Raw genomic sequence first — 13,812 nt, 5'->3', positions numbered from 1 at the left:
CTGTAGGTGACCTTTCACTAAGTCTCTGTGGCGCAATCGGTTAGCGCGTTCGGCTGTTAACTGAAAGGTTGGTGGTTCAAGCCCACCCAGCTACAAATTAGGCATTTTGCTGCCTTGCAACTGCTAACATGTGCACTGGACATAGATCCTGGGCCAGCCACATTCTGTCCAGCGTTACAAGATGAAATCAGGATTTAGCAGAACATTGTCATGGGTAGGGAAGGTATTACTGTAAACGTTTTCTAGCTCCTAAAAGAGCTTCTCGTCAGCCCCGCTAGCTCAGTCGATAGAGCATAAGACTCTTAATCTCAGTGTCGTGGGTTAGAGCCCCACATTGGGCGTTTCTGTTACCTCTCTTTCTCTCAGCAAACTATCATTAGGGTTCATATAGCAGACCTTTTGAGACAAAGTTCAGCGTTTCTACCACTGTAGGTGACCTTTTACTAAGTCACTTTGGCGCAATCGGTTAGATTGTTCGCCTGTTAACCGAAAGGTTGGTGGTTCAAGCCCACCCAGGGACGAGTTAGGAATTTTGCTGCCTTGCAACTGCTAACATGTGCACTGGACATAGATCCTGGGCCACATTCTGTCCAGCGTTACAAGATGAAATCAGGATTTAGCAGAAGATTGTCACGGGTTGGAAGGTATTACTGTAAACGGTTTCTGGTTCCTAAAAGAGCTTCTCATCAGCCAGGCTAGCTCAGTCGGTAGAGCATGAGACTCTTAATAACAGGGTCATGGGTTCGAGCCCCACGTTGGGCGTTCCTGTTATTTTTCTCTCTCTCTCCCAGCAAACTTACATTAGGGTTCATGTAGCAGACCTTTTGAGACAAAGTTCAGCGTTTCTACCACTGTAGGTGACCTTTCGCTAAGTCTCTGTGGCGCAATCGGTTAGCGCGTTAGGCTGTTAACTGAAAGGTTGGTAATTCAAGCCCACCCAGGGACGAGTTAGGCATTTTGCTGCCTTGCAACTGCTAACATATGCACTGGACATAGATCCTGGGCCACATTCTGTGCAGCGTTACAAGATGAAATCAGGATTTAGCAGAAGATTGTCACGGGTAGGAAGGTATTACTGTAAAGGGTTTCTGGTTCCTAAAAGAGCTTTTCATCAGCCCGGCTAGCTCAGTCGGTAGAGCATGAGACTCTTAATCTCAGAGTCGTGGGTTCGAGCCCCACGTTGGGCGTTCCTGTTACTTTTCTCTCTCTCTCCCAGCAAACTTACATTAGGCTTCATGTAGCAGACTTTGAGACAAAGTTCCGTGTTTCTACCACTGTAGGTGACCTTTCACTAAGTCTCTGTGGCGCAATCGGTTAGCGCGTTCGGCTGTTAACTGAAAGGTTGGTGGTTCAAGCCCACCCAGCTACGAATTAGGCATTTTGCTGCCTTGCAACTGCTAACACGTGCACTGGACATAGATCCTGGGCCAGCCACATTCTGTCCAGCGTTACAAGATGAAATCAGGATTTAGCAGAACATTGTCATGGGTAGGGAAGGTATTACTGTAAACGGTTTCTAGCTCCTAAAAGAGCTTCTCGTCAGCCCCGCTAGCTCAGTCGATAGAGCATAAGACTCTTAATCTCAGTGTCTTGGGTTAGAGCCCCACATTGGGCGTTTCTGTTACCTCTCTTTCTCTCAGCAAACTATCATTAGGGTTCATATAGCAGACCTTTTGAGACAAAGTTCAGCGTTTCTACCACTGTAGGTGACCTTTTATTAAGTCACTTTGGCGCAATCGGTTAGCGTGTTCGGCTGTTAACCGAAAGGTTGGTGGTTCAAGCCCACCCAGGGGCGAGTTAGGAATTTTGCTGCCTTGCAACTGCTAACATGTGCACTGGACATAGATCCTGGGCCACATTCTGTCCAGCGTTACAAGATGAAATCAGGATTTAGCAGAAGATTCTCACGGGTAGGAAGGTATTACTGTAAACGCTTTCTGGTTCCTAAAAGAGCTTCTCATCAGCCCGGCTAGCTCAGTCGGTAGAGCATGAGACTCTTAATCTCAGGGTCGTGGGTTCGAGCCCCACGTTGGGCGTTCCTGTTACTTTTCTCTCTCTTTCTCAGCAAACTTACATTAGGGTTCATATAGCAGACCTTTTGAGACAAAGTTCTGACTTTCTACCACTGTAGGTGACCTTTCACTAAGGCCCCGTTTACACTAGTGCGTTTTAGTTTGAAAACGGCGTTTTAGATCAAAAACGATCCGCGTCCACACTAGCGTTTCACCTAGCGTTTTAGAAGTTATCTCCGTCCACACTACGCCACCAAAAACGTATATCACGTGACCATTCGCGCACTCTGGGCATGCGCGTCCTAGTATAAACAGGAAGCATGTGTCTCGCTCGGCATTTGGTTATTGTTAGTCAACAAACGCCGCTTGAATAATGAACGCGATGGCAAAGAAAGCAAGAGAGGTATTTTTGTGGACAGACGACGAGGTCGAGTTGTTACTAAACGTAACAAATGAATATAAAACGGCCATGGTTATCGAAAATGTCGACTGGGAGTCATGTCAGACTAAATACAACGACATACTCAACCGATTTTTGGAGAACTATCCGACATCGGAGGAAGCCATGGCTACGGGAAAAGATTTTCCTCACAAAAAGGAGGACATAACAAATGGTACGTTGTTTATTCACTCGTTTTTTGTTTTGGCTTATAAATACTACAAATCCAGACAAACATAAGTACATTTAAATGGAAAACTATTAGTTATGCAACAAAACATCTGTTGTGTTGTCGGGATGGAGAAAGGGGCTAGACCACGTGTCTTTGTTTGTATCAGTATGTGTTTGTTTTAATAATTATTATAGTCCAATATTAGAAACATCAAAACGATTTTAAGTCTTTTTGCTTTGAAATGTAGACTGCACACACACTGTCGTGTGATTTCTATTGTATAAATATATTAATGGTAAATATGAGAAATATACTATTCTCTAATCTCATGCTTACAGTATGGGTATTTTACATTGTTCTGGAAAACAATGTAAAAGAACAAATTTAACCAGTTTGTGTAAGTGTGTGTTTTTTTTTATTTAATGCTTGCTATGTAATATTTTGTATTTATTTAAATGTGTATTTATTTATTATCTGCCCTTATTCAATTGGTTTGTGTTTTGTGCTTATAGGTCACGTGACAACAAAACTGAAATCAATACGCCTCCGTTATCGGCAAGCTGTTGATTGTGGCCGGAAAAGTGGGCATGGACGGGTGGTCCTACTCTTCTTTGAGCTTTGTGAGTCGGTTTGGGGAGGATCTCCAGCAACAGTTGCTTTGTCGGAAGGCATAGAGACTTCTTGCATTGGTTCAGAAGTCTCAGAACAGTCATCTACAGGGATGTCAATTTCTGCTGGAGAAAGTGTTACAGAGGGTTCTCCGTCCGCAGTAAGTGGTCATCGTCGCCAGAGACTTGATGCCACTCTCAGCGGGCACAGAAGCGAAAGGTTAAAGCGCAAGCTCTCATCTGATGCCCTTGCTCAGGAGGACCTGGAACTGAAAAGATGCCTTCTTCAGCAACTCGAGTCTTCTGACAACGAGTTTGTTCAGACGATGAGCAAGTGGTCATCAACCATGGACCGCCTGAATACAAACATTGAAATGCTGGTGCAGCATATTGTAGGTTCGGGAAGCCGTGGTCACATGCCTCCTCCATCACCACACCCACCATTTCCAAACCATTACTCATACGACCGCACACCCACAAGAAGACCACTTGGAGAGTACAATCCACCAGCAGCACATACAACCCAACACAGCACCTCGCCATATGGCGACTACACAAATTTGTAGTTTTTTTGTTTTTGTTTCAGAGTGTACATACACTTATGCAACTTATATGCACAGCTGTACATAGTTAAAAGTGTGATTTGTTTATAAATGTTTAAAGTATTTTGTTTATATTTTATTTTGTTTATATTTTAACTTTTACTGTATACATTTGATGTGTAATGTTTACTGTTTATGCCACTGTTTATTGTACTAACTTGCACATATTACATACTTATGCACAAACCAACTTGCACATATCTCTCTTTATATATATATATATATATATATATATATATATATATATATATATATATATACATACACTTCAATAAAACTTATAAGTGCGCTTTTGTTTTAAAATATTATAATTGTTATATTTTCTTTGTATTTCATTTAAAATGTATAATTTTTTGTGTGTGTTGTGCAATGTTTACATTATATCATACGCAAATTATCTGTCAATAAACCACTTTCTATTTATTTTAGTGTTTATGTCGTTTTTGTAATTAGATCTACGTGGTCTGTACTAAATGAACAGCAAAACTGAATGTTTTGTTTGTATTTCATTTTGTATTTATACTCAACACGCCTTAATGCTTGTGTTGCGATGTTTCAAGTTTACTTATATTCACTCTAACAAACAAATTATATTGTCCATGTAATCAGGTGTAATAGATACAAGCACACATCAAATCACTTTGTCATGACTTTATTTTGACAGTATATTGACATTGTAGTAAAAAGACAATAGTCATGATGAAAAGTTAATACAAATTTCAAACTTAAACATGTACATGCTTTAAAAAAAAGGCAGACAGCTAAAATGGCTCAGGGGTCAAGAAATCTTTTCAATACGCATCTCACTCGTTTTCCTTCAGCTTCTTTGTCTGCTCTCTCAACTATTCTGTTGGATGGCTGAAAGTCCCTTTCATATTGTAATGCAGCATCTATGCAGTGTTCGTTTATGGGTTCGTTAAGCGTTTCACAGTAGTTGTGTAACACAAAGCACGCATAAATAACAAAAGGAAGATCATTCATATTTATGTCCATTGCCCTTCTCAGAGCCGCAAATCGTGCTTTCAAACGTCCAAACGCACACTCGATCACCATGCGTGCCTTGCAAAGTGATAGCCCATAGTACTGCTCTTGTGGTGTAACTCCGCCGTTTGGGTATTCTTTCATGAGATACGGCATCAGAGGATAAGCTGGATCACCCAGAAGAAACACGGAAACAGCCTCCTCATCATCCAATAACTTCTTAGGACAGGGGGGTATCGTTCCATCCTTTAGGTCGCTACTCAGTTGAGAATTGGCAAATATACGCGCGTCATGTACGCTCCCCGGCCATTTTACAACGACGTCCATGAAACAGTACTTATAGTCACACAATGCTTGTATATTCAAAGAATATTTACCCTTTCTATTAATAAAGTCTGTGGAGTTGGATAGAGGTCTTCTTATCTCGATGTGTGTGCAGTCAATTGCACCCAAGCACTGCGGCATTCCGTGTGTCCTATAAAAGTTGGCGACCAGTTCATTAACTTTGGCCTCTGTTTTCGGTGCCTTGATGTATTCGGGGCCCAGGGTGGTGGTAATAGCTTTACATACTTGTCGAATGATGATTGAAACGACCTGTCTGGACAGTCCAAATGCATTTGCAGTTTTTCTGATCCTTCCCTCGTCACTCAGGTAATACAAGGTACACGCAACCTTTGTGAGTACATCCACTGGCGCCCGCAATCTCGTCGTCTGTCCTTCCACAAACGGACGAAGTTTTTCGCTGAGGTGGATCATGCCCGACCTAGACATCCGAAAGTTCTTATGCCAATCCTCGGGAACAACTTCTTCACTTACAAACATGTCCCACTATGCACTGGTTCTTCCCGGTGTAATCCAAAATCGGCGTTCTAAATAGGGCTTACGTCGCTTGAAACGCGAGCGATTAGCGAGAGCTCGAACGATAGCTTGTCTCTTGCGAATATATGCAGCTGCTGTAGCAAAAAATGCAGAGTTTAACTGCACAATGGCGCCTAAAACAGACAATAATGCAAACAACGCTCCAATTTCCGTGTCCATGTTGTTGTTTACAGTGAAGGCTGGTCAGCTGTCTTCATGCGTTTTAGTCATGTGAGGGGGGCTTGACGAATAAGGGAAGGATACGCAATGGCACTAAAGCCCCAATCAGAGAGGCGAATCTCAGCAGCCCCGCCTCCGTTTTCAGATGTTTCCGTTTTCCATCATCCACACTGAGACGGAGCAGCAGCGTTTTAAAATGAAAACGGCCTCTCCAGCGTTTTCGAAACGCTCCGTTTTCGGCGCTCGAGAACTCCGGCGTAGTGTGGACGGATGGCGTAACCGTAGCAAAACTTATGCGTTTTCAAACTAAAACGCACTAGTGTAAACGGGGCCTAAGTCTCTGTGGCGCAATCGGTTAGCGCGTTCGGCTGTTAACTGAAAGGTTGGTGGTTCAAGCCCACCCAGGGACGAATTAGGCATTTTGCTGCCTTGCAACTGCTAACACGTGCACTGGACATAGATCCTGGGCCACATTCTGTCCAGCGTTACAAGATGAATTCAGGATTTAGCAGAACATTGTCATGGGTAGGAAGGTATTACTGTAAACGGTTTCTGGTTCCTAAAAGAGCTTCTCATCATCCCCGCTAGCTCAGTCGATAGAGCATGAGACTCTTAATCTCAGCGTCGTGGGTTAGAGCCTAACATTGGGCGTTTCTGTTACCTCTCATTCTCTCAGCAAACTATCATTAGGGTTCATATAGCAGACCTTTTGAGACAAAGTTCCGCGTTTCTACCACTGTAGGTGACCTTTCACTAAGTCTCTGTGCCGCAATCGGTTAGCGCGTTCGGCTGTTAACTGAAAGGTTGGTGGTTCAAGCCCACCCAGGGACGGATCAAGCATTTTGCTGCCTTGTAACTGCTAACATGTGCACTGGACATAGATCCTGGGCCACATTCTGTGCAGCGTTACAAGATGAAATCAGGATTTAGCAGAAGATTGTCACGGGTAGGGAAGGTATTGCTGTAAAGGGTTTCTGGTTCCTAAAAGAGCTTTTCGTCAGCCCGCCTAGCTCTGTCGGTAGAGCATGAGACTCTTAATCTCAGGGTCGTGGGTTCGAGCCCCACGTTGGGCGTTTTTGTTACTTTTCTCTCTCTCTCCCAGCAAACTTACATTAGGGTTCAGGTAGCAGACTTTGAGACAAAGTTCCGCGTTTCTACCACTGTAGGTGACCTTTCAGTAAGTCTCTGTGGCGCAATCGGTTAGCGCGTTCGGCTGTTAACTGAAAGGTTGGTGGTTCAAGCCCACCCAGGGACGAATTAAGAATTTTGCTGCCTTGCAACTGCTAACATGTGCACTGGGCATAGATCCTGGGCCACATTCTGTCCAGCGTTACAAGATGAAATCAGGATTTAGCAGAATATTGTCACGGGTAGGGAAGGTATTACTGCAAACGGTTTCTGGTTCCTAAAAGAGTTTCTCATCAGCCCGGCTAGCTCAGTCGGTAGAGCATGAGACTCTTAATCTCAGGGTCGTGGGTTAGAGCCCCACGTTGGGCGTTCCTGTTACTTTTCTCTCTCTTTCTCAGCAAACTTACATTAGGGTTCATATAGCAGACCTTTTGAGACAAAGTTCTGACTTTCTACCACTGTAGGTGACCTTTCACTAAGTCTCTGTGGCGCAATCGGTTAGCGCGTTCGGCTGTTAACTGAAAGGTTGGTGGTGTTGAAGCCCACCCAGGGACGAATTAGGCATTTTGCTGCCTTGCAACTGCTAACACGTGCACTGGACATAGATCCTGGGCCACATTCTGTCCAGCGTTACAAGATGATATCAGGATTTAGCAGAAGATTGTCACGGGTAGGAAGGTATTACTGTAAACGCTTTCTGGTTCCTAAAAGAGCTTCTCATCAGCCCGGCTAGCTCAGTCAGTAGAGCATGAGACTCTTAATCTCAGGGTCGTGGGTTCGAGCCCCACGTTGGGCGTTCCTGTTACTTTTCTCTCTCTTTCTCAGCAAACTTACATTAGGGTTCATATAGCAGACCTTTTGAGACAAAGTTCTGACTTTCTACCACTGTAGGTGACCTTTCACTAAGTCTCTGTGGCGCAATCGGTTAGCGCGTTCGGCTGTTAACTGAAAGGTTGGTGGTTGAAGCCCACCCAGGGACGAATTAGGCATTTTGCTGCCTTGCAACTGCTAAACTGTGCACTGGGCATATATCCTGGGCCACATTCTGTCCAGCGTTACAAGATGAAATCAGGATTTAGCAGAAGATTGTCACGGGTAGGGAGGTTTTACTGTAAACGGTTTCTGGTTCCTAAAAGAGCCTCTAATCAGCCCGGCTAGCCTAGTCGGTAGAGCATGAGACTCTTAATCTCAGGGTCGTGGGTTCGAGCCCCACGTTGGGCGTTCCTGTTACTTTTCTCTCTCTCTCCCGGCAAACTTACATTAGGGTTCATTTAGCAGACTTTGAGACAAAGTTCTGCATTTCTACCACTGTAGGTGACCTTTCACTAAGTCTCTGAGGTGCAATCGGTGAGCGCGTTCGGCTGTTAACTGAAAGGTTGGTGGTTCAAGCCCACCCAGGGATGGATCAATTATTTTGCTGCCTTGCAACTGCTAACACGTGCACTGGACAAAGATCCTGGGCCACATTCTGTCCAGCGTTACAAGATGAAATCAGGATTTAGCAGAACATTGTCATGGGTAGGGAAGGTATTACTGTAAACGGTTTCTAGCTCCTAAAAGAGCTTCTCGTCAGCCCCGCTAGCTCAGTCGATAGAGCATAAGACTCTTAATCTCAGTGTCGTGGGTTAGAGCCCCACATTGGGCGTTTCTGTTACCTCTCTTTCTCTCAGCAAACTATCATTAGGTTTTATGTAGCAGACTTTGAGACAAAGTTCCGCGTTTCTACCACTGTAGGTGACCTTTCACTAAGTCTCTGTGGCGCAATCGGTTAGCGCGTTCGGCTGTTAACTGAAAGGTTGGTGGTTCAAGCCCACCCAGGGACGAATTAGGCATTTTGCTGCCTTGCAACTGCTAACACGTGCACTGGACATAGATCCTGGGCCACATTCTGTCCAGCGTTACAAGATGAAATCAGGATTTAGCAGAAGATTGTCACGGGTAGGGAAGGTATTGCTGTTAACAGTGTCTAGTTCTAGTGGGGATTCCTCATCCGCCTGGCTAGCTCAGTCGGTAGAGCATGAGACTCTTAATCTCAGGGTCGTGGGTTCGGTCCCCACGTTGGGCGTTTCTGTTACTTTTCTCTCTCTCTCTCAGCAAACTTACATTAGGGTTCATATAGCAGACCATTTGAGACAAAGTTCCACGTTTCTACCACTGTAGGTGACTTTTCACTAAGTCTCTGTGGCACAATCGGTTAGCGCGTTCGGCTGTTAACTGAAAGGTTGGTGGTTCAAGCCCACCCAGGGATGGATCAATTATTTTGCTGCCTTGCAACTGCTAACACGTGCACTGGACAAAGATCCTGGGCCACATTCTGTCCAGCGTTACAAGATGAAATCAGGATTTAGCAGAACATTGTCATGGGTAGGGAAGGTATCACTGTTAACAGTGTCTAGACAAAGTTCCGCGTTTCTACCACTGTAGGTGACCATTCCCTAAGTCTCTGTGGCAACATTATGAAGCTGCAGGCCCCGAGACCCAACCGCATGCTCAGACCTGCTCGCTCAGACCAGCACTTCCAGACCTATCGTTTTCTCAGACAGTGCCACCTGCTGTTGGAAAAATTGCCTAACCTGAATTCATTGATTTATAAATTGTAAATTACACTATTTTTCTACTATAAAATATTGCACTGATTGAATACATTATTATATAAAATATTAAACATACTAGATTATGATTTAATGCATTAAGTCTGTTGTATTTTAATTAACTGTATTTGTAAATAAATATTGTTCAGTTACTTAAATATTTTCAATCATTTATTGTTTTTGTTGTTGTTTTTTGTTTTTAAATCATTAAGGATTTATCAAACTCTTTAGTATTGAGTTGAGGGAATGAACATTATCTTATTATTCACAGAATAAATGATAGTACTCGAAGTAATTTTCTCACACCAAACTTTATTTTTTTATAAATTTTCATGAGGTCCTACAAGTCATCAAGCTGTAAAAAAATGCAGAGAAAAATTGTGAAAAACAATACTTGGATTAATAATGTATTTATTACATATAAAATAAAATGCTTTACATTCTTGTTGGGGAGATTTTTCATTTCTCGAGCAATTCTTCTGTTAAATTCCTCAACTTCACTAAAAAAAAATGCTGTTGTCAGAAATTGTGTTAAACATAAAAACTTAACAGCTTTTGTACCAAAAAAAAATGTAAACATACCTTGCGTGATAAATGGGGCCCTGGAGGAAGACATCTTCAGCCTCCTGCCAAGACAAGCCTTGTAACTCGGAAATGCCATGAGTTATGGCCTGTACAAACATACAGATAAACCAATTAATAAAATAAAACACACACTGCAGAACATAAGCATGCTCATGTACATACATGTTTTGTGATTACCTCTGGGAGGAGACATCCACAAATGAACTCCACCTCATCATTGAAGGTCAGCTGTGTTTTGGTTTTATTAAGAATTCCTCTGATGTAGTCACAAATGATTGACTGGGACTGCTCATTCTCAATGTAGACAGGCACATGAGAACGGGGTTTTAGTGGAAACCAATTTCACCTTTTCCCACCGAGTATATCCTTTGGGCCATAGAAGGAAATTATATTTCATATGTAAATGCACAAGTAATTAATTATATTTGGCAAATAATAGTTAAATTGTCACTTGACTATATTTAAGTCAACCATACTCAGAGTCTAGAGGAGTAATTTAAAGTGGAACCATCTATACCACCAAATGCTGCTCTGCTGATTTTGATGTGATAATCAAGTCCACTAATCTTTTGTCATTCCTTTCCCGATCTTGAACTGCTTGGACATGTGCCGGAAGATTGGATGTGGTTTTTCTTTTCACCCTAAAAAGGAGCAGAATCTTTCCATCCAAGACACTTCTTGCCTCCTCAGTCCAGAAAGCAAATCTGTGCCCATAGCTTTTAATAACAAGACAAGACAAAATCCATAATTACTGTGTAACGAGGAGACTGACACGGAGGGATCCATTATGCAGTATTTATTAATCACAACTTCACTCAAACACACAATATGCACCGGAGTGCACACACACACACATCCACAGTAGTAGTATGGGTATCAAGACTGATGATGAACAGACACAGAGTGAGTTACCAGGCATGAGTGGAAGGGAGTGAGCGAGAACCAGGATCCGTTATGCAGGCTTGGGTCAAGGGCAGGCAGCAAGGATCAGAGTCCGTATAACAGGCGTGGTTCGTGGGCAGGCAAAGAGAGAGTCAGAGTCCGTATAACAAGCGTGGGTCGTGGGCAGGCAGAAGGCGAAGCAAAGTAAGAGACAGGCTGGAGTCGTGCACAGGAGATCAGGCTGGAGATAATGCTCAGAAATGCTGGCCGGGGTTAAACAAGACTTCGCCCTGAACGAGTGTTTGAGTGCGGCTTATAAGAGGTACGTGGGTCATTAGCCAGATTCCAATCAGGTGTATGCGCAATCAGTGTAGATGGATTACGTAATGCTAAAAGTCCGGAGATGGTGGCCTCTGCTGGCCAGCGAGGGGAGTTACTGGGACCGAGTCGGTGACATACTGGTCACCGGTAAAAGAGATTTTAAGTATGTTTTGTTATTCATGTTACAAGTTGTTGTATTGACACAATATACATTTTTAATTTTACAGATTTACAAGAAAAATAAATAAATAAATACTGACATACCCATCAATTTGAAATTGTTCTATGAGTAGAAGGCACCACCACTGACGGATGATAGGTATATCCATCTGAAAGAAAGACTGTTTAGTCTGACAGTTAACCAACATGTTTTTGTTAATACATGATGTTGGGTGTGCTTGCAATAACCATGCCCCTTTTTTTAAAAGATATGTTGCTTAGAAGAAAGCAAGATAATATACACTAAAATAGTTACATTTTAACTATGATTAAAAAAGCACCAACAAAATAAAGTTACATAAATAATAAAATAATACCTCCTGGAATTGAAACCCAATGCCACACACCATTGAGAGGGTGTACTGAAAAGAGAGAAGCCACAGTCATTTACAATGTTTACAAAATCTTTAAATCAATTAACTCAATTTATATCTTACCATGAGTACAAAAACACCACAATCATTCCCTCTTGTCTGACGTGGCAAAGCCTAAAATAGGCAAAGCAAATCAATTTTATTTTAGAATAATGTACAAAATATTTAATTGTTGTAAAAGCCAAATAATAATTTTTTTTAAGTTGATTCCTCACTGGAAAATCATATCCAGTCTTTTCAGACCATGTCCCATGATCCACTTGGTAAGCAATTTTCCTGTAAACAAAACATAGTAGTAATACTAACAATTACAGCTCACCTCAACTCTAGAACACCATGCATAAAAAAGGCTAGATGAACATAGCCAGAAGTTTAAGAAACGGCTATAGTAACGTAGCCAAAAGTGGCAGAACTATAATACACGGTTAGGAAATAAATAGAAATGTCTATAGGAACGTAGCCATATATCACATAAAGGCTGAAACGTCTTAGTTTATTGATAGACCTAAAAATTGCCCTGTATTCCTCATCTCCAAATCCTGATTCCTGCTCTGTGTACAGAGAGTCTAAAAACACCATCTCTCTTCGAAGCGGCATCATTATCTACAATGTTAAAGGTGTAAAAATATTTAATTTGAACATTATTGCTTCTTCCAAGATTTTTCAGTGTTTTATTTTAGAAACACACACATTGCAATACCAATTAATGTATGCACTAGACATTTCAATATTTTCTTACAAAGACAACAAAGTGGTCTGGTCCATTGGCATTTGTCCATGCTGGAAAGGCTAACAGGTCTTTCAAGTCTGCATCTTCCTAGAATTGATCAGGACAGTTATGTCGTTTAATTTAGTTTGTACTTCTCACACAGTAAATACAGTACATACACGCACCGGTAGTCCAGTAACAATGTTGTTAGGAGTTTCTTTCCACACAGGGACAACATAAAAGTCCTCAATGTATATGTCCTTGCCCTACATGAATAAAAAGAAACTGTTGACAATGACATGAACATTTTCACACAGTTTAGAAAATTTGGATCAAGTTAAAACAATCCATATAAATATTGTTTTATAGTACATACAATTTGTCGAGCCATTTCACAAATAAGCTTCATGCAGGTGTTTCCAATCTGCAATAAATACTTTGATAAGTCAATGTTTTTAATAAAAAAAAAGTTATAATAAAAAAACAGACTGCTTACATGGGAGTCCATGTCCCTCAACAATCCAAGGCTCCAAAATTCTTCTCGAATAAGGCACACTTGCCCCTCCTTCACAATTATTTCACTGCCAGGGCGATTTCGGTCCAGCACATAATCAAGCTGTAATAATAATAACAATAAATATGTGTGTGTGTGTGTGTGTGTGTGTTAATACCGTCCAATACCCGGGCCCCTGCAAATGACTGAAAACTGGCTCAATTTGAACAGGGATTTTAAGAGACAGGAACAACACAGAGCTTAATGCATGCCTAGAAAGCTTAGAAAAAATGTGATACAATGGTGTTAATTTGATCACTGTAGCATTAAGACTCTTAAAGTTATGATCAAAATACTACTAGCATAAAAAGGCCCTTTCCATAAATGAACTTGAAAAGCACTTTAAAGGTCAGGAACAAGATACAGCTAAAAGCTTTACATTTCTGGAAAGAAGAGGAAATTTGCAGTTTATTGATGTGAGTAGATTGACTGGGGCACCAAAAATGGCAAAGTTATGAATTTTTTAATTCGGGCCAAATAATGTGCTCCATGCAAATGGCAAAATTCAGCCAATTTGAATGGGGATTTCTAAAGATAGCAACATCCTACAGCTTCATGCCATACCTTGATGGAAAGCTCAGAGAAAGTGCTAAACAAT

The 13,812-nt window shown here is 41.8% G+C and overlaps 1 protein-coding gene, 1 long non-coding RNA gene and 9 other non-coding genes across 11 annotated transcripts in view; 10 read left to right on the top strand and 1 right to left on the bottom strand.

Moving 5' to 3' along the window:
- The window catches only part of LOC141381532 (uncharacterized), a 105,588-nt gene that overhangs the window by 62,441 nt on the left and 29,335 nt on the right, over positions 1 to 13,812 (top strand). The gene's annotated exons all lie outside the window — the stretch shown is intronic.
- Positions 1 to 13,812, bottom strand: part of si:ch73-110p20.1 — a 592,105-nt gene that overhangs the window by 557,515 nt on the left and 20,778 nt on the right.
- On the top strand, positions 1,115 to 1,187 carry trnak-cuu (transfer RNA lysine (anticodon CUU)). Its single transcript has one exon. It is a non-coding gene; the product is annotated as a tRNA-Lys (tRNA).
- On the top strand, positions 1,964 to 2,036 carry trnak-cuu (transfer RNA lysine (anticodon CUU)). Its single transcript has one exon. It is a non-coding gene; the product is annotated as a tRNA-Lys (tRNA).
- Positions 6,189 to 6,262, top strand: trnan-guu (transfer RNA asparagine (anticodon GUU)). Its single transcript has one exon. It is a non-coding gene; the product is annotated as a tRNA-Asn (tRNA).
- Positions 7,034 to 7,107, top strand: trnan-guu (transfer RNA asparagine (anticodon GUU)). Its single transcript has one exon. It is a non-coding gene; the product is annotated as a tRNA-Asn (tRNA).
- Positions 7,277 to 7,349, top strand: trnak-cuu (transfer RNA lysine (anticodon CUU)). The gene has a single exon. It is a non-coding gene; the product is annotated as a tRNA-Lys (tRNA).
- On the top strand, positions 7,704 to 7,776 carry trnak-cuu (transfer RNA lysine (anticodon CUU)). The gene has a single exon. It is a non-coding gene; the product is annotated as a tRNA-Lys (tRNA).
- On the top strand, positions 8,129 to 8,201 carry trnak-cuu (transfer RNA lysine (anticodon CUU)). Its single transcript has one exon. It is a non-coding gene; the product is annotated as a tRNA-Lys (tRNA).
- On the top strand, positions 8,730 to 8,803 carry trnan-guu (transfer RNA asparagine (anticodon GUU)). The gene has a single exon. It is a non-coding gene; the product is annotated as a tRNA-Asn (tRNA).
- Positions 8,973 to 9,045, top strand: trnak-cuu (transfer RNA lysine (anticodon CUU)). Its single transcript has one exon. It is a non-coding gene; the product is annotated as a tRNA-Lys (tRNA).

The sequence above is a fragment of the Danio rerio genome, chromosome 4, assembly GCF_049306965.1.
Source record: "Danio rerio strain Tuebingen ecotype United States chromosome 4, GRCz12tu, whole genome shotgun sequence".
Taxonomy (NCBI): Eukaryota; Metazoa; Chordata; class Actinopteri; order Cypriniformes; family Danionidae; genus Danio; species Danio rerio.
The sequence above is the reverse complement of the archived record's forward strand: the minus strand, read 5'-3'. Positions and strand labels throughout refer to the sequence as shown.